Raw genomic sequence first — 21,248 nt, forward strand, 5'->3', positions numbered from 1 at the left:
ACTCTTCACTACTTGAACCTCCAGGTAAGAATGCAGCTTGGTCAACATCTTGATTGTAGGCTTTTGAAAGTCTGAGCAGAGGAGCAAATTAGGCTATGCCCAGACTCCTGACCCAGAAAAAATATGAGTGAATAAATACAGGGTTCAGCAGAAGTAACAGCTGCTTGAGTATAGTTAGTAGGATAATAATATAGGTGTAATAATTTATAGTTTTAATTTGAACATTTTACCTCAAATGTGATATGGTGTGCTTTAGTGTGATATTGTTATGTTACAGAATTACATGCTTATGATTTTGTAATAAAACACTTTTAATAAAAAGGGGCATTATTTGTGACAGTCTCTGTATATATATGTGCTGTTTTAAGCTGCAAAATTGGTGATTTGTTATGCAGCTGGTCTGCATTAGCTAATAACTAATGCAGACCAGAATTTAATCTGTTGAACACCTCTTCTGTTTTATCTCAATGAAATACCAATTGAATCTTGCAGTTTATTCTGTAACTTTACTGATCTATTCCTACTAGACTTAGGTTGACCCTATGTGCATCATTATAAATCATTTCCACTAAAACAGTCATTTTGGTTGGTTGTTTTGGCTTTATAGTCACCCTACCTAGAATAGAACAAAGGTTAATAAGTCTTCAGTTGATTCCCCATTTCCTTTGGCAAAACCTTACTGATTATTCCAATCTACAAAGAGTCTGTCTTTATTGATCCTATGATTAGTATATTACTACAAAATCTAGCATTTAATTGTTCTTAATTGTATTGTTTCCCCAGCATAATTGTAGGCCCTCTATTTGTCTTATGGATGTTTTCCTATTTCCCACAGTATTTGCAGCAGTGTCAGGCAAAATGGAGATGCTTGTTAAATGTTTGTTGATTGACAAGCAGGATCTGATTTTTCACATGTTCTTGCTAACAAATGATCTGCCTGGATACTACAGAATTTACTCAGTATGAACTTGCTCTGAAACACCCTTCACCCTTCCCTGCTCTGAGCTGTTTAACTCATCCCCAAAGTCTAGGACTGAAATAACCTCTGAAAAAAAATAAGGTCTTCTATCAAAATCACTTTCTGGAGTAGTTCTATTTTTAGTTACTATGTGGCACAATTTATCCCCATGTCAGAGGACATATCCATTTGAATACTCATGATCAGTCTTTACATATAAATTACAATTTCAACACATTTGCAACAACAAGAATAATGGAATACATAACTGGATAATCATAAAAATTGGGAGGAAAGAAATTTCAAAGATCCTTCAAAAAATACAGACTTGGTTGTAAATAAACATTTGCCTATGATTACTGGAGATAATAGATTTTAGTTTATAATTTTATTAGCCATGATTTTAGATCAGTCACTTTTCATTTCTAAATCTCTCTGCAGTGACAATCAGCCAACATTCTTGGGATGATATATCATAAAATTTTGCATTATACACCTTTTGCATTTTACCTCAAATTGGAATACATCTGACTAGACAAAATAGCATATAGTGTCAGTTTTGGCTTTATGCCTTAATAAAGAATCAATTAGACCCAAAAGAGTGATAGTTATTGCTATAACATATGTGTTTGTTCATTTTCTACAGTGACTCCAAAGAGATAAAGCTAAACATTTATAGAAATCCATTTCTTAAAAAAAAAAAACAACTGACTAGAAGAGTATAGGAGCCAAAACTTTGTAAAAAATCTATTTAAAAAAAAGAACAAAACACAAAAACAGCCTTGACCAGTGTGGCTCAGTGAGTTGGGTGTTGCTCCACAATGCAAAAGATCAGTTTGGTTCCCCATCAGAGCACATGCTTGGGGTGAAGCAGTGGTCCCTGCTCGGGGCCCATAGGAGATGAAGCTGATCAATATTTCTCTCTCACATAAATGTTTCTCACCCTCTCTTTCTCCCTATCTTCCCCTCCCTCGAAAAATAAATTAATTAAAAAACACAAACACATAACTTTCTTAACCAGAAAATATTTTTAAGCCATTTATATTGGAAGAGCTGTCTCTCTCAGACTCTGTCTCTGTCACACACACAATTTGAAATTTCTGCTTATTTCCATAAGCAGATAATTTCCATATCTTATTTATATAAACCTGTTTGAAGAATTTTTAAATTGTAAAACATTAGCCCTGGCTGGCGTAGCTCAGTGGATTGAGCGCGGGCTGCGAACCAAAGTGTCGCAGGTTAGATTCCCAGTCAGGGCACATGCCTGGGTTGCAGGCCATGGCCCCCAGCAACCGCACATTGATGTCTCTCTCTCTCTCTCTCTCTCTCTCTCTCTCTCTCTCTCTCTCTCTCTCTCTCCCTTCCCTCTCTAAAAAATAAATAATAAATAAAATCTAAAAGATAAAAAAAGAAAAACCCACCATCCAAATGTTTAAAAATAAATAAATAAATAAAAATTAAAAAAAAATTGTAAAACATTAAAAAGAAAAAGTATAAAGGACACATGGACAAAACCAAAGGGGGGTAGGATCAAGAGTGGGGGGTGGGGATGGCTGGGGTGGAGACGAGTGATGGGGGGGGAATGGAGACAACTGTACTTGAAAAACAAATAAGAGAGAGGAAATAAAAACATTGAACCAATCATCTGCCATTGTAGTCTTAAACTAGTAGCCACTTACTGCTTCCTTTTGAAAATAAACTTGTTAAAACAATTGTCATAATTCTAAAGCACAGTCTAAGTATAAAGATAGTGATAATGTTAATAACTTGGATTTTTTCTTCTTACGTTTCTTTTCCATAAAACTATTCAAATTTCTTTGATTTCTTAGATGACTTTTAAATAGTTTTAATTGATACTGACTAGATGCTGACAACTATTGTTGAGGCTCTATACAAAAAGCAAAGTATTTGAAATAGAATTTTAAAACAGTTTCAGAATAACCACTACCCTTATTAAGAATACATTAAATATTCCTGGCTGCTGTGGTTCAGCTGGTTGGGTGTCATCCCACAAAGGAAAAAGTCACCTATTGAATTCCCAGTCAGGGCACATGCCTGGGTTGTGGGTTCACCCCAGTGGGGCACTTGTAAGAGGCAACCAATAGATACTTCTCTCTCACATGGATGTTTCTCTCCCTCCCTTCCCCTGTCTCTAAAATCAATAATCATATCCTCAGGTGAGAATAAAAAAAAAGAAGAATGCATTAGATAATTATTTAGTGCCTTGCTCTTATTTGGTCCTCAGTATATATTTGGAGAATTAAAAATAGGAAAAAACAAAACAGAACTTAACTGGGAGAGTTCATTACAAGTAGAGCTGTCCTACAAGAAATGCTAAAGGAGAATTTTCATACTGTAGGGCAGTGACACCAGATAGAAAGTTAGTTCTATAGGAAGAAATGAAGAGCACTGAAAATGCTCTTTGTAAAAAAACAACAGATTATTTAACACAAACATTACAATACTGTATTTTGGGGATTATAACATATCTAGGTTTAAAATACACGACAGTGATACTAGAAAGGATGGGTGCAGTAAGTGGACATAACTTAGTGGTTTGTGGTTCTCTTCCATCTCTAAACTAGCAATGACCAGTCAAGTCTTCCTTGTCTTGCATCACTCTGATTCTGCCTCTGCCTTCCTCTTCTTCACATAAGGACCCTCATCATTATGTGGGGTCCTCATGGTTAATCCAGAATAATCTCTTTATTTTAAGGTCAACTGATTAGCAACCTTAATTCCATCCTCTACCTTAATTTCTGCAGATTAGCACATGGACTTCTCTGGGGAGCCACTGTTATGCACACCACAGTCTCTATGTCACATACTAGCAACCCATCCCTAGATTACTTCAAGGCAATTCTCAGCCATTTTATCATCTCATTTCTTAGCTATTTCAGTATATATTTTTGAAAGATAAGAATTCTTTAAAAGAGAAATTAGTCACACCTAAAAAAATAACAATCTTAAAATCATCAAATTTTCCAGTAATTATTTAGATTTCCCCTATTCCATAATGATTTTTAAAGTATTTTGCAGCCCTAACCAGTGTGGCTCAGCTGGCTGGGCATCATGGTGCAAAGCAAAATGTCACTGATTCAACCCCGGATCAGGGCATATACCTGAGTTACAGGTTGTAGGTTTGGTCCCAAATCAGGGCACGTACAAGAGGCAACTGATTGATGTTTCTTTCTCACATGGATGTTTCTCTCCCTTTCTCCCTTCCTTCCCCTCCCTCAAAAAATAAATAAATAAAATCTTAAAAAATATATTTTTCAGTTTGCTTGAAAGAGAATTCAAATGAGATCCATATGTGGCATTGACTAATTTTTTATTAAAAGAATAATATTTCTGAGGATCCCTAATATTATTTTAAATCACTTTAATTATGCGTCGGTTAAATACATATAAGGATGAAACCAGTTATAAATTCCTCAACTGTATGGCTGTCATATATCTATAAAATAAAAAAATACTCTTGAAGCAAACTTGTGGACCTAGTTTTGAGAAACATTTCCTGTATCATTGTCTGCATAGTTCATTTTGAAATTAGCTATATCACCTCTTGTGAAAGTTCTTCATTATTGTTTAAAACTGTCACTTAGTATCTTCATTTACCATTCTTCATTACACATTTTCATCACCTACTGTTTGCCAGTCACTTTCCTAGGTAGGAAAACACAAAGGTGAAGAAAACTTGATCAATTGCTCATAGTGGATTTTTCAAAAAGCTATGTATTATCAGAACAACTGGAATGTGAGCCCTGTGAAGATGGGAACCAGGTCTTATGCATCTTTGAATTCCCCGGGTGCCTAAGTGAGTGCTTTTATAAAGCCAGTACTCAAGTAATGCTCAGTCATTGGTTAGACTTGAAAGCCTGCATTATAATCGCTCAGTTAAGTTTGTCAGGCAATCCTAGAAAGAACCATGACTCTGCAATCCTCTTTTCCTCTTTAGAATGAAGAGGTGAGTGTGCTTGCTTGTGAGATGTTAATTATGGGAAGGATGTGAGCAGATAGCAAAGGTGTGATGACCATTATGGTGATTTGAAACCAAGCAAGTCATAACACGGACCTCATCGGGGGCAGTTCTTTACCAGTCAGCATAATGGATGGATAGCTATTATGAGTCAACAGTGATGGATGGAATTTGCTCAAAATAGCCCAACACATTCAGCTCTTTGGGGACCATGAACATTTATCACTGATGATTAATCCTTTCATGAATCCATTCTGGGGTCAACAGAGCTCTTTTCTAGCAGTCTTGTTCTTTGTGTATCAGGCCCATAGTCCTGCTCAATCAGAAAATGTTTACTTTATGGGGCTAACTACATATGTAGCTCCTGAGTATTTAAACATGGAACTGCACGGCAGATTTGTCCCAGCTCCTAGAACTATTTCATATGCTATTTTTCATCATTTTCCCAGTCCTTAGAATTTCTCCTACTGGAAACAGTTTTGGGGCTTGTCATTTAATAATATACAAGCTTTTGAAAAATTCACTATGACCAATTAACCAATTTTTACTCACCTGGTACAAACTTCAATATAATTTCTAAAAGGAATTAGACATTAATATGTTTTAAAGCAATGGAATAATATATCAATTCATAAAAGATAAAGTCCTCAGGAAGGATATACTGTCCAAGAGGGTAAGTAAAATTTATTGACCTTGAGGAGAATGGGACTATTAAAACAGTAATAAAAAAGACCTGCATCAACTTGTATGAATCTGGGGTGTTTAATTACTCAGATCCATGTTCATTCCTGACTATAGTATAAGTCCCTTAAGGCTGAGACCAGACTGCACATTTTGCATCCCAGCCATGGAACTCAAAGGGTGTTCCCTAGACCAATATCACTGCTGTCACCTGGGAACTTATTAGAAATGCAGATTCACAGGCCTCATCTCAGACATAATGAATCAGAATCTGCATTTTTAAAAATCTCCAAGTGATTTTAATGTATCTTAAACTTAAAAAAAACACTGCTCTACCACAGCAACATAATGCCTTATATACTATTAGATTCAATACATGTGTTAATTACACTTAAAAACCAAAAGGCCTTAAAAATTGCAAATATATCAAGTATATAGGTCTGAGACAAAACATGTAATAATAGTATGAGAAAGATAAGAGGAAGCATGATAATAACATGTACATATCAGGATATTGTACTTGTTGAGGAATCCACAGTAATTATATGATGAAAGAATGGCATATTCTAGTGTATGAGGTGTTTGGTCCCGAATATGTGCAAAACAATCCAATAGAATATTGGGAGAAAATATTAGAATTTTATTTATGTTTTTATTTTTAGAAAAAACTATAATAAGATTTAATACTCAGGTTGACATTGTTACCTACCTTATTATGTTAGATAGTCCATCAGATTAGTAGCAACAATCTCAGTTTATTGAAATTTCCTGCAGTTTATGTATGCCTTGTTAAGTGAATGTAACTAAATAGACAAATGATTTCAAAACAGTCATTTTTATTAAAATGCAGATTGAGCATATCTTGGTCCCCACTTATTCACGGTGGATACTTCCAAGACCCTCCATGGATGCCTGAAACCACAGATGGTACTGAAACCTAATATGCATTGTTTTTCCTAGCATACATACTGAGGATAAAGTTTAATTTATAAATTAGGCACAGTAAGAGATTAACAACCATAAGTAATAATAAAATAGAACAATTATGACAACATACTGTAATAAAAGTTATGATTTACTGTAATAAAAAGTTATGATGTTGTCTCTCAAATGTCTTATTGTACTGTAGTCACTCTTCTTGTGCCTATTCATGAAACTGTTTAACTATCCCTTGCTTGCAGTAAATGGCTTGGTATCACTTGTTTCAGGTGATTCCTTGCTGAAATCTTTTAAACTCTGTGCTTTCTGCCATAACATGTTACTGTCAATCAAAGACATTTTCTGCTCATAGTCTTTCATTCGCAAATTTAATGCCTGTTCCATCAACTCAGAATGTATCACTCATTGTGGCCAGGAGTTTTATAGTTTGAGATGTAATAGTAAAACTAGCATGTATTTCTTTTTCCTTGTTCACAATTCACAAATATAAGATTCACTGTTATCATTGATCTTAGCATATGAATTTTTCTTCTTTCTGTATTAAGTCAAGAACTTTCTACCTTTTGACCTGAAGGAAACACATACAGTTTCTCTGGAATATCTGCAGCATCACTGCTCATGTTTTGGAGCTATCATTAAAAAAACTAAGGTGTTTTTTTTTTACAACAGAATCTAAAAAACAAAAGCTAAGCAAACAACCAGTACAGGTACAGAATCATAGATATGGAGATCATATGAAGGGTTATCAGCTGAGAGGGGGGAAGGGTAGAATGGGGGAAAAGGTGCAGGGACTAAGGAACATAAATGGTCCTGGCTGGTGTGGCTCAGTAGATTGAGCACCAGCCTGTGAACCAAAATGTCATTGGTTCAATTCCCAGTCATGGCACATGCCTGGGTGGCAGGCTAGGTCCCTGGTTGAGGTTGTGTGAGAGGCAGCCAGTCAATGTTTCTCTCCTTCTCTTTCTCCCACCCTTTCCCTCTCTCTGAAAATAAATAAAATCTTTTTTAAAAAAGCATAAATGGTAGGTGCAAAATAGACAGGGGGTTGTTAATAATATAGAAAATGGAGAAGCCAAAGAACTTATATGCACAACCCATGGACATGAACTAAGTCGGGGTGGGATGTTGGAGGGTGGAGGGGTGCAGATGCAGGGTGGAGAGGGATAAAAGTGAGAAAAAAAGGGAAAACTGTAATAGTGTAATCAATGAAATATACTTAAAAATAAATAAAAATATCCCTGGCTGGTGTGGCTCAGTGGATTGAATGCCAGCCTGTGAACCAAAAAGTCACCAGTTAGATTCCCAGTCAGGACACATGCCTGGGTTACGGGCCAGATCCCCAGTAGGGGACGCTCAAGAGGCAACCACACATTGATGTTTCTCTCCCTCTCTTTCTCTCTCACTTCTCCTCTCTCTAAGAATAAATAAATAAAATCTTTAAAATAAATGAATACATTTTTATTTTAAATTTTATTCAAAATGGATAAAATTAAGTGAAGAAAAGAAAAGGAAAAAGGCTTACTTGTGAACACAAGCACATACTGCAACAGCCAATCTAATAACCAAGATGGCTACTAAGTGACCAATGGTCTGGCAGCTTATACAGTGTGGAGATGCTGGACAAAGGGATAGTTGGGTCAGAGCAGCACACTGAGATTTCATCACAGCTCCTGAAAACAGCTACACTATTTAAAACTTACGAGTGGCTTATTTCTAGAATTTTCTATTTAATATTTTTGGACTGCAGTTAATGACAGGTAACTGAAACCATGAAAAGTAAAACTACAAGGAAGAAGGGACTACTGTAACTCAAATACAAAGAAAGCAATAACAAAAAAGGCTGAGTAGGCACTTATAGTCCTTATGCTGGCTCTGTCAGTCACATTCAAGACAGAATCAGTGACAATGAAACTGAACCTGACCTGAAGTCAGCCCAAAACCCCTAAATTTTTTTGACAGCTTTGCTGAGGTATAATTAATACATAAATAACTGCACATATTTAGTATATAGAATTTGTTCATTTTTTAACTATATATATTTTTTGAATTGTTTGTATTATTTAAAAGAATACATGAATCTCTCACGATGAGATTGCTCTAAGAGTGCATTGCCATCTCTGCATACTGTGCTCTATGAAACAGATCTTCCATCAAGGGCAGCTGATAATGCTGAGATCTAAGTAAAAAAAAAGCAAAGAGCAGAATGATACATAAATCGAGTTATATTCCACAGAAGTAAGGAACCCACTTTCTTTTAATTAAACACATCACCATGAAATTTCAGAATACCTTCTCTTTGACCTACAAAGAGAAGGACCTACATGTTCTAAAGAAGTGGGGAGAGAGGGACCAGTCATATTTAGGGGTCATGAATCAGAACAGCTTTAGACCACCCAAGAGCAACAAGAAGACAATGAAAGAATGCCTTCCCAATTCCAGAAAAAAAGAAAAAACTTTTATTTTTGAATTTTATATCCAACGAAACAATTAATTGGTGTAAGGATAGATAGAACACACAAATTTTTAGGCATGCAATTTCTTTTTAAAAATTTCTTTCCAAAAAATTCCTTCTTAGGAAGTTATAGGTATAGTTCATTAAAATACGGGCATAAACCAACAAAAGGGGAGAGATAGAGTTGGGAAGACAGGTCAAAGCAAGGAGCAAAGAAAAATGAAGATAAAAGAAAATTTTAAATAGGAGTTGGCCCTGTCCATCCTCAGTGGAGAGGGTGAACACTCCTGTGTGGGGCATGTTGGAGGAATCTAGGAGACAGTTCCCAAAAGATGAAATTGACAGACTCCCTACCATGAGCTAACATTAACAGACTCAGGCAAATTGACAGTGTTTGGGGTTGAACTAGTGGTTACTGATAGATAACATTTCTTCTCTGCTTACAATGTGGGCAGACACTCTTCTAACACTTTGAATATGAACATCACAAAATGGATATTCTGTATTGTCCCCATTTTACAGAAAAAGAAAGCAAAGCCAAATAACTAGCTAGCTGAGTCACACAGCTAGTAAGAAGTAGCACTGGGGCTGAAACCCAGGCAATCTGAGTCCAAAGACTTTCTCATAACTGTTATTCTATACTGACTTCCCAAAGGCACAGAAATGCTACCAATTTTTTAACAAAGAAAAGGAAAGAAGGAAAATCAAATTCAGGAGAAACAGAAAATGGCACAAAAAAGAAATGATATAATAAAGGAAAAGTAGTTATACTTTTCTACATGATTATGTTATGAATGGAATTTTCATAGTCATAATACAAAATGGCTATAAGAAAAATAATAACATGAATATTAAATATTGCTTTAACCAATATTATTATACAATACACTTAAAATATTTAGAGATCTGGAGGGTGCTCATGCACATTAGAACTAGGAAAAGAGTAGGGACCTAAATCCTTATCTTTCTTAGTAGAAAGCCAATAAAGTCTACCATGAAAAATCAGGAAGCAGCAACACAAGCATGTTAATTAGCAATATGGAGGCTAAAATGAACACTCAAAGCACTGAAAATGTTGGGCTCTGAGGAAAGAGAAATGAAGTACTAGAGACTTCTGCTGATCTTAGCAAGTCTTGGGAACTGGTTGATTCACTATGTATATGCAGTTAAATTACATGCATGCATTTAAACCATACAGATGCATGATTAAAATAATAATTGCAAAAGAAAAAAGATAAAGTAACATTTTAAGAGAAGGGAGGAATCACGTACATTTTCTTCCAGTCCCATCCTTATCTTTAAAGGAGTTCAAGACATGCCTCCCCAAAATATGCCACTTAAGCATATGGATCATTATTTTAAGCTGAAGGCACTTGAGCAGCAGATGCAGGAAGAGCTCTGACCCATTCTTTTCTACCTAAAAACAAGCCATAAAATTTCCTATGAGGGTACAGCTGACTTCCCTGTACCAACAAGAGAACATCCTTATCACCAGAGACTGAGAATCAACACTAAAACAGCTTTTATCTGCCACAAGTTCTGTCTACTCCCTTCCCCCAGGTTTCCTCATCACCTCTCACAATTTACAGCCCCTGTCCCAAACTCCTTTGTCTCGTCATTTCTTCACAAAAAAACAGTCTTTGGGTTTTGTTTTGTTTAAGAGGTATAAAAGCTTTCTTCTCTGGTCACTTCTCCAGGTCTGCATTCGCTCTTTTTTTTTTTTTTTAAGATTTTATTTATTTATTTTTAGAGAGGAAAGGGAGAGAGAGAGAGAGAGAGAGAGAGAGAGAGAGAGAGAAACATCAATGTGCAGTGCAGTCGCCGGGGGTCATGGCCTGCAACCCAGACATATACCCTGACTGGGAATCGAACCTGCGACACTTTGGTTCACAGCCTACGCTCAATCCCCTGAGCTACGCCAGCCAGGGCAGTCTGCATTCTCTTATGAAGGCCCCATGTACTCGCAACAAACATGTACGCTTTTCTCCTGTTTGTCAGTTTCAGTCTTAGGCCCATCCAGACATCCTAAGAGGGTAGAGGAGAATTTTTCTTCCTCTACATCCTCATGGATGCACATGTTGGCCCAGTTGTTTGGGAAGCAGGAACTGAGACTGAATTAGGAATGGAAAAGGTTACTGTGGAGGAAGGCTTGTGAAAAAAAATTAGTAAAACACAGGCTTAGGCAGAGGCAGACCTGACAGAGTCACCCTCACCCCAGGGAGGAGTTCAGGAGCAAAGGTTAGAGAAGTCCCTATAGGGCAGAAGTGGTCTGGCCCTTGTTCCACTACCTCACTTAGTCATTAACAGAGAGCAAAGAAAAGAGAAATGACCTCAGCTGCATGCCTAGCTGGAAGCTGTCAGATAGCCTGGGCAGTGAGTCCTTTCTTGAAGGGAGATTGAGCTGTGCTTTTCAGTGTTAGCCACATTTCTATTAAAAAAAAAAATTGTAGCCATAGTACACATGCAGTCATGCTGCTTTTCTACTTACTTGTAGTCTATGTTTATTTCCACACTATGTTAATATTAATGAAGTGATTCTTACATTCAATTATTTTTTTTATCCTTACCTGGAAGACGATTTTTTTTTTACATTGCTTTTAGAGAGAGAAGGGAGAAAGGGAGAGAAACACTGATGCAACAAAGAAATGTCAATTGATTGCCTGCCTACAAGCTTGGATTGGGGAATCTTACGGGCACAGACTGGGGATCAAACACACTTGGACCCAGGATTGCAAGCACCTAGACCTGGGATAGCAGGTCCCAGGTCCAGGAATTAAACCCACAACCTTTTAGTTACAGGACAATGTTCCAACCAACTGAGCCACACCAGCCAGGCACATTCAAATTATTTTAACATTAAATGTAACACTATATGTATTCATTTCAAACCAATATAAAAGAATACAGTCAAAACTAAGTTTCTAGGCCAGACTTCAGTTGCTCTAGACTCGTTGCCCTAGACGGCTTTTCCAGAGGAAACACAATGACCAGTTTCTTGCATATTCATTCAAAGATAGCCTATAGATAAATTAATATACATGAAGAGCTTAAAACATTGCCTAACTCAAACCAAACGCCATATAAATGTTTGCTATTAACAGTGAAGATGGAGGAGGTAGCACCAGCAGTGGAGTCATGGTAGGTATATATTTATCCACCTCAATCTTTTTTAGTGGCTAGATGTTATTATAACTGTAAAATAATACTTCAATCATTCCCTTATAGAAGGGACAATGAACAAGTTACTGTGATTACCGTAATCTCTGAAACTAATATAATAAGCAAAAACAGAAATTAGATATCAAAAAGCAAATTATCTATAAAACACTGCATACCCAAAGATCTGAATTAGAGCATGAGAGGGAGAAGTGGGAAGGCTTGTGCTAATAATTAGATGTTGAGTGTGGAGAAAGAGGAGTCATAAAATTATTCAGCTTCGCTTCTAGTTATGGGAAGATACTAGAAACTTAATAACTAGCAGTCAACTCGTATATCCAAATAAAGTCTCTGCTCAAAGGGTGGGGCAGGTGACACTGATAATCTAAATATTTTGTATAGTACATGCCAAATTGTGAAGGTATCTTAATTTCAGTAACTTATTTCACAGATACACTCCACATAGTTTTTAAGAAAAACAAATTTGTGTCCATGATACCTGGGGGTTTGAATTATGGCTCTACCATTTATAGTTGGGTCACCTAGGTTCAACCACATTAACTTCTCGGAGATTATTTTCTTATTAGCAACATGGGGGTGACACGAAGCACTGTGTGGGTGTTTGCTGTTAGCAATGGAAAATCTTATCTTCTGATTTAATCTAGTTCTAGTCACTGAATATTTTTATAGTCAGTTGTATTAAAATGACTTCTTTAAAAAAGGGAACCATATCTAAATATCGGGTCCCAAGTGATTTATGAAGCCACAAAACTGTATCTAAAAGCCAAAGTCACCCTGACCAATGTGGCTCAGTTGGTTGGGCATTGTTCTGCAAAGTGAAGGGTCACTAGTTCGATTCCCTGTCAAGGCACATGCCTCAGTTGCAGATCCTGGGCCCAGTCTGGGCATGTACAAGAGGCAACTGATCAATGTTTTCTCTCATTCTCTCTCTTTTCCTCCCTTGCCCTCTCTCTAAAAATAAAGTAAAATCTTAAAAAAATAAATAAATAAAACCCAAAGTCATCATTCCATCAACAGAGGTGAAGGATATGGCCCTAGAAAATGTTTATGTAGTAGACCTGATGTGAAGAACACTCAAAGCAATACACACTTTTCCCAGAGGAAATCAGACCACTCATATGTTTAAAATTATTAATAATGTTAATGAGTATTAGCACTCTTAGAAGTATAGCTTAATTGACTAAACATTCTTCAGGGACTAAAAGTGCAGTGTATGAATGGGTCCTGGCTTTGTTTGAGTCAAATTCTGAAGCCCAGAAAATTAAACAAGGATAGGAATCCATGTATTTCAAAGACACTATTTGAACAGTGTTCTATTTAAAAAATCATCAAGCCATTACTGCTGTACTCAGTGGGTTCAAGGTAATCCTGCAAACTGAAAGGTTGCCAGTCCGATCCCCTGTCAGTGCTCATGCCTTGGTTGTCAGCCAGGTTCCTGGCTGGGGGCATGTGAAAAGGATGCAATCGATGTTTCTGTCCCATATCTACATCTCTCTCCTTCCCTTTTTTTCTCCCTGTCTTCACTTCTAAAAGTAAATAATCTTTAAAAATAAAAATAAAAATAAAAAGTCATCAAGAGCCATGGGGGTATAGTGGGATTAAAGGTGGAAAAAGCCACTACTAACACTGGTGTTACATCATTGCTTTAAGCATCCTGCATTCATCAGTAGACTGAAACTTTGGTATTGAGAAATTACTATGTCTAAATTTCAGAGAACATACCTAACCTAACAGTCGCTTGCCCAATAGGGGGCGCTCCTGAAATAGAATGCTTTACAGTGGAATAATCACTTGAAGAAAATAGTATTTGAGGCAAAAATAGCTGAGTGGACTGCACACCCATGTGGTTTTTGGATAAGGAAATACTAGTTCTTTACATGAAGTATCAAAATTATTAGTGAAGGGGTAATTGAATCCACAGGCTCCTTTTATAATATTCTTAAAGAATATAAATTACAGGTACTAACATCTTGGTTGGACACCAAGAGGTATAAGAGTATGATCACTGCCTTGATGAAACACTCTTATTGAAAAGACAAGTGATATTCTTTTTTAAAATTTTTTTAAATTTATTTATTTTTAGAGAGGGAAGAGGAGAAAGAGAGAGAGAGAGAGAGAGGAACATCAATGTGCGGTTGCTGGGGGCCATGGCCTGCAACCCAGGCATGTGCCCTGACTGGGAATCAAACCTGTGATGCTTTGGTTTGCAGCCCACGCTCAATCCACTGAGCTACGCCAGCCAGGGTGACAAGTGATATTCTTAATGCAAAGTTAAATTACAATAAAAGGCAGTAAATACAATAAGAGCTCAGAAAACAAGAGAGGCAACACTCAACTCATGTGGGGATAGAGCTATGCTGTTTAGTCTTTTTATTGGAAGGGGTGCGGCAGGGAAAGGTCAGGTGACTGGAGGTAGAAGGGCAAGGTGGGAGGACAGCTGGGAGTGAAACCTACAAGTGGACAAGGATAAAACCTTCTCTACTGCCAGTCAGGAGTAGAGATTTTCCATGGGAAATCTGAAAAATAAATTGGAAATAAAATAACAAATTACGAACAGACATGAACTTCCTATTGAGACAGTGGCAGAGAGAGAAAGACAAATTTCAAGCAGTAGAGTTAAATGAAGAAGAAAGTTTGGGATTATTTCTTTGATAAATCAGACTATTTGGGAGGAAATTGCTATGAATGGTAATAGACAGAGTGCTATCTCAGTTCCTGCTGTAAACCCTTCATCATTTTCCAAGGTTCCTGCCTGACAATGGCATTGGTTCTCCTTCCTTTCCCACTTTCTCCTGTCTACTAAGAATAATAATAGCTACCTTTTATTAAAGATCTGTTTTCTGCAAGGAGTTTTACAAGCATTCTCTCACAAAACACACACACACACACACACACACACACACACACACGCAAGCAAAATATAACCAGAGACATTAAAATTAAGAACAAATGGACAGTAACCAGAGGGAAGGTGGGAGGGGATAATGGGGGGAAGAAGGGGAAGGGTTATCAGGAAAATATATAAAGGACACATGGACAAAGCCAAAGGGGAGTAGAATCGGGGCTGGGAGGTGGGACTGACTGGGCTTGGGGGGAGTTGGTGGGGTGGGGGGGTGGAAACAACTGTACTTGAACCACAATAAAAATAAATAAATAATTAAAACAACAACAACAACAACAACAACAAGCAGTCTGGTAAGAAACCTCACTGCCCTTTTACTGGTGAGAAAGGACTCATAGTTGTTAAGTGGGGAAACCAGAATTTGACCACTGTTCTGTTCAATTCCAACATTAATATTCTTTTCACTCTGCCTTTAAAATTCAGGGAGGCTGAAGACAGGCATAGGGGATTCTAATCTTCAATAGTGAATGAAGATGGGAAATGTTCTTGGGATGTCCCAATGACACGCATTTACATGCAGTGAGTAGGCAGCTGTACATTTCATTACCTCATATACCATTGTCTAACTTCAAGGGCAAATAAAAAAAAGGTATAATCCTTAACTCTGGAACATTCAGAGTTTCAAAAAGTACATCTTGCTAATAAGAAAGTGTGGGCTTTTAGAAAAGCCTCTTTTTAAAAAATCTAAAATCACTTTTGAGTAAAAAACAAATTCATTTTCAAGCAATGTTAGTTTATATTTTGCCCACAAACCCACTAATTTGCCTTTGTACAGTAGATAAGCAACAGAAGGTAAGGAGTGTTTTGATTAAGCTGTTTTATCCTCCTCGATATAGTCAGGTATTGTATATTGTAGTCAGGTAAGATTAATAATATCACAACTCTGAAACCACATTCATTTTTAGTTTGTCACACTTAAAAGACAGACTTCACAGAACTTTGCCCTAAGTTTATTTTGCCCTGAAAACCCAGCTAAGCACTCTACTGGGAAAGCTTTCAAATGACATTTGATCTTTCTATTATAGTCTCCCTGCCAACTGGGGCTCCCTATACGAGTAAAACACTGACAACAGAACTGTGCCGTTAGCCACCAGGAGACCGAGTTCAGGGTAGCCTCACTTGAATTCTGCAAAATATATTGCAGGTCACAAACACTCATATTCTCAAGCCTGTAGAGTTCAAAATGTAAGTAATAAAATGTAACAGGTGAAATTTAGTGCTTACTTGGGACCATAGCATCTCCCTTCCCTGCACCCCCGCCCCAGAGGAAGACAAGAAAAGTTATAAGCAGCTAAGTTTAAAAACACTGGTATGGCCCTGGTCAGTGTGATTCAGTTGGTTGGAGCGTTGTTTCATAACCAAAGATTGTAGGTTCAATTCCCAGTCGGGGCACATTGGTAGATTGTGGGTTTGGTTCCCAGTCTGGGCATGTGTGATCCCCCACATGGGTGGTTCTGAAAACAGCCAATCAATGCTTCTCTCACATCAATGTTTCTTTCTCTTCCTTCCTCTCTCTTAAAAACAATGGAAAAAAAAAATGTCCTTGGGTGAAGGTAAAAAACAAAACAAAACCACAGGTATCCAATACAAGCATTTGGACAAAGTACAATAATTATATAGAAGCCACTGGCTGTTGGTAGATTATATGTAAGTATTCACAGAAAAGAAAGGCAAAGGAGACCATGGCTGGGAGAGAAGTAAGAATGACATGCGCTGGCTTATCTTCTCCTTGGATATTCCTAGAGGTGGTGGGAATCTTGCTGGCTTGCAGAGGAGCAGAGATGTTGCCTTTTATGGTAGTGAGATGAGATACTAAAAAGATAGGAAAATTCCTTGGCAAGTGGAATAGGGAAACTGAGAAGATAGCTGAACACAATGGCTGAGTAATCTACAGCCAGGTGCAGATAGGTGGTCACCAGTGCCTGGCAGGGGCAAAATTGGGAAAACAAGGACCTCACCCCTAAGACAACTCCTCCACTCGCCTTTCCTTCCTGGAAATAAGATCTAGGACATAACATCTAGGCCTGTTGTATTTGAGCTCCAGGCCCAGAAAAGCAGGAAAACGGAGTGAGCTTTGGCCAGGACCAAAACTGCAATAACTAAAGAAGCCGTCTTGTCACTGACCAATCCTGGCGAACTGATGAATATTCTACTTAAACTTCCCCCCAGACCTCCCCTAAAATTCCCCTCCTTCAAGAAAGAGAAAAAAAAACCTCAAGAAAAAGGACCCTCTGCACACATGTTCTCCCTCTAGGGAACAACCCATACCTATCCTTTTTCCTTCTCTTCCCCCCACTTCTTTCTTCACAGGCATGCATCCCTTAGCAGAGATATCCAACTTTTTGGCATCTCTGTGCCACAATAGAAGAGCTGTCTTGGGCCACACTCTTCTGTGACACATAATCACAAAAAATTCTCATGTTTTAAGTAAATTTAGTTTTGTGTTGGGCCATATTCACAGCCATCCTGGGCTGCATACAGCCTGTGGGCTGCCGGTTGGACACTCCTGCAAAGCAATAAGCAGCTGACAGCTTGGCCCAGGCTAATCCCCTGAACTTGGCCCCAAAACCCCCTTTTCTCTGACTTCCCAGTGAGCTACAGCAGTCCAGCCTAGACTCTTCCATTGCTTTTTCTGTGCTAAGCCCTTCCTTGTTTTACCATCCCCAGCTTTAATGGATCCTCATAGTCACCTGGATTTGTGTTGTAAAATCTTTCCTACACCAAGAACCCACACACTACAGCTGGCCCTAGGCAGACCCTCTCAGGGTGCCTGTGTCTGGTTAACAGTAGCACATACTTATTCTGAGCATTTGTGTGGCTTGTCTGAAGGAAGTGTCTAGGAACTACTTGTTCAGGATTCCTTCCATTTGGCGAATGTCTTACCACTCCTGGCCTTCCAGACACAAACCCAAGATAAAATTAGGAAATAAAAGTAAGAGCTATGATGGAAGAAAGTTAACAGTATTTAGTAAAAACCCTGGAGGAAGAGAAATAGAAGAGAGAAAACATTTTGAAGAAATAATGACTAAGAATTTCCCAAAATTAGAGAAAGTAGTTCTTATGAGTACACTTCTAGCTTTAAAAATATTGATCAGAAAACAGAAGGACTGTGCTCACTTTGGCAGCATATATACTAAAGTTGGAATGATACAGAGAAGACTAGCATGGTTCCTGAGCAAGGAAATGCAATTTCATTAAGCATTTCATAAAAAAAAAAAAATTAAAATAAATACAAATGAACCAAGAATTTAACTCAAGGAAAATTGCAACTCAAGCCAGAAAAAGAAACACTGAATAAATTCAAAGAAACATGGAGGAACGAAAGTAAAGAAAGATAATAGAAATTAAGGAAACCGAAAACCAAAGAACACGGCAGGGTAATCAGAATCAGAAACCAACTGCAGTGGCCTTGGAAAGGAGTTGCCCAGATCCCATCCTCCCCACCCCCAGAAAGGGAATCTTATCAGGAGACAGCCTCCGGCAGTCAGCCCCTGGGAGATTCCCGCCCTCAGTTGAGAAAAAATGCCCCAGGCTTTGGCCTAACCCAAGGAACCAACAACCAGTAACTAATTTGGCTAGAGTATAGAGCACAAACTTTTGACCCAAGGTGAGAACAACCTTGACATTTTAGCTCCAAAACTTCAAGATTGGCCAAGGCTTTTATTATGCTCCCAGTTCCAGCATGCATATCTGATTTCTGCCCTGGCTAATGTGGCTCAGTGGATTGAGCACCAGCCTGTGAAACAAAAGGTCACCAGTTCAATTCCCAGTCAGGGCACATGTCTGTGTTGTGGGCCAGGTCCCCAGTAAGGGTACATAAGGGGCAACTACACCTTGATGTGTCTCTCCCTTGTTCTCCCTCCCTCGCTAAAAATAAATAAATCTTTTTAAAAAGGAATTTTTAAAAATCTGATTTCTCTTCCCATTCTTGCTTTCTTCCCTTCCCCTTTATGAGTCCCTTATCTCTAAAAAAATCAATGAATAAAATTTTTTAAAAGAAATATATGATAAAGTTAATTATTCATGTAATACAATTTTAAATAATATGAGCTATTGAATCCAAGAATATTTTAATGCATCATAATATTAACTGGTTATAACACATAACTAAAACTTAATTTTTAATCAAAAAATAAACTAATTTTTAAAATATTTTAAATTCATGAAGCCAGAATGGAAGTCTAAAAGGAGACTTTTCCTTCTTTTTTATAGAATTACAGCTAAAAAAAAATGAATCGATACTGGTGAGAGTTTGCAACCATCAATGCAATAATTGATTCAGACATGAATGACCATAGATGTTACAATTCACTGGGTGGACAGTTGCGGGGAAGGGGCAAGATAGTCATATATGGTGGCAAAAGTGTCAACCTGCAAAGTATTTATAAATTTGAAAGTGAAAACTGCACTTGCACCTTGGAGAAATAAGACGGTCATCACTGAAATAAAGTTGTAACCTTTTTAATATAATGACGAGACAATCTGAGTTATGGATCTTCTTACGCAATGAAATATGAAGTCTTCAATCTTATATATAAAATATTCTTCTAAAAATGTTTTATCTTAATTGAATTAAGTCTCTAATCTTAATTTTGGGTTTAAAAAAATATAGAGAATTAGTCAAAGAACACCACAAGAATACAATCCAGAATGTGGAATGTTGTACAAGAAACCTGACCTTTTCTCTTCAAACACAATATTATAGAGAAAAGATATTTGATTTAAAGGAAGGAAGATAGTGCGATAAATTAAATGCCAGAAACTATTGAATCCTGGATTTTTTAAAGTACAAAATATATTCTGTGGACAATAATTGAATAGGAACTAGATAGTAGGTGCTATTTTTTTTTGTTGTATTTTAATCCTCACCTGAGAATATGTTTTAGAAAGACAGGGAAAAACACCAAAGTGAGAAACATAAATTGGTTGCCTCCTGCAGGCACCCCGACCAGGGATGGGACCTGCAACCTTTTGGTGCACGGGATGATGCTTCAACCAAATAAGCCACCAGAACAGGGCAAGATGTTATTATAAAATGACTATTTCTTACGTTTGATAGTGACAGATTATGCTGAATGCCTTTATTCTTACAGGGGGCATGCTAAAAGCACTTAGGGGCAATGAATGTGTCTGTTTACTCTATAATGTAGGGTAATCAATAAAAAACAAATGGAAAGATTTTTAAATGTGGGAAAAATGATCATTGTAAATTATTGCTATTCTTTCAACTTTTGTTTGGTGCAAATTTTGAAAATAAAATATATAAAATGCATATGCTAGCAGTATAAAAAATACAAGTATGGCCCTGGCTGGTGTGGCTCAGTGGATTGGGTGCCAGTCTGTGAACCAAAGGGTTGCCAGTTCAATTCCCAGTCAGGGCACATGCCTGGGTTGCAGGCTGGGTCCCCAGTAGGAGGCATACAAGAGGCAACCACACTTTCCCTCTCTTCTTCCCACCCCCTCTAAAAATAAAGAAAAATGCAAACATGTTTCTACATTGAAATTGATCTGTTTACCACACTTATGAACTGAGATAATTTCTTTCAGCAATGCTTTGTCGTCTTCAATGTGGCTTATAACTTATTAAAGTTTATTCCTTTAATAGTATTATAGGCTATTTTGATGTTATTGGAAATCATTTTAATTGTCAGATCATTTCTAGTATATAGAAATACAACTGATTTTGATTTGTATATTCTGACAATTTGCTGTATTTGTTCATTAGCTCTAACAGGTTTTTGAAGGATTCCTCAGTTTTTTATATGTAATGTCATATCACCTGTGTATAGACAGTTTTTACTTCTGCTTTTCCAATTTAGGTGACCTCAGTTTCTTTTTCTTGCCTAACTTTTCTGGCTAGAACTTCCAGTATCATCTTGAACAGAAGTGGTTAAAATGAGCGTCCTTGTCTTATTGCTGACTTCAGGAAAAAATACTTTCAGCCTTTCACCACTCAGTATGTTAGCTGCGGCTTTTCACAGGTGACCTATATAAGGTTTAGGCTGCTCCTTTCTATTCATTGTGTACCGAATGTTTTCACATCATGAAAGATGGTTGGATTTTGTTAAATGCTTTTTCTGTATCCAGATGTTGTTTTTTTAATTTTACTAGTAGATAATAAAATGCTTCAATTAAAATCAGAAAAGGGAAGACAAAAAAA

The 21,248-nt window shown here is 37.3% G+C and overlaps 1 non-coding gene across 1 annotated transcript; it reads left to right on the plus strand.

Moving 5' to 3' along the window:
- Positions 1 to 18,197: 18,197 nt before the first annotated feature.
- On the plus strand, positions 18,198 to 18,301 carry LOC123827596. The gene has a single exon (XR_006787259.1). It is a non-coding gene; the product is annotated as a U6 spliceosomal RNA (small nuclear RNA).
- The last annotated feature ends 2,947 nt before the right edge of the window (positions 18,302 to 21,248 follow it).

This window comes from Phyllostomus hastatus, unplaced genomic scaffold (assembly GCF_019186645.2).
Source record: "Phyllostomus hastatus isolate PE091 unplaced genomic scaffold, TTU_PhHast_1.1 phas_contig_86, whole genome shotgun sequence".
Classification (NCBI taxonomy): domain Eukaryota; kingdom Metazoa; phylum Chordata; class Mammalia; order Chiroptera; family Phyllostomidae; genus Phyllostomus; species Phyllostomus hastatus.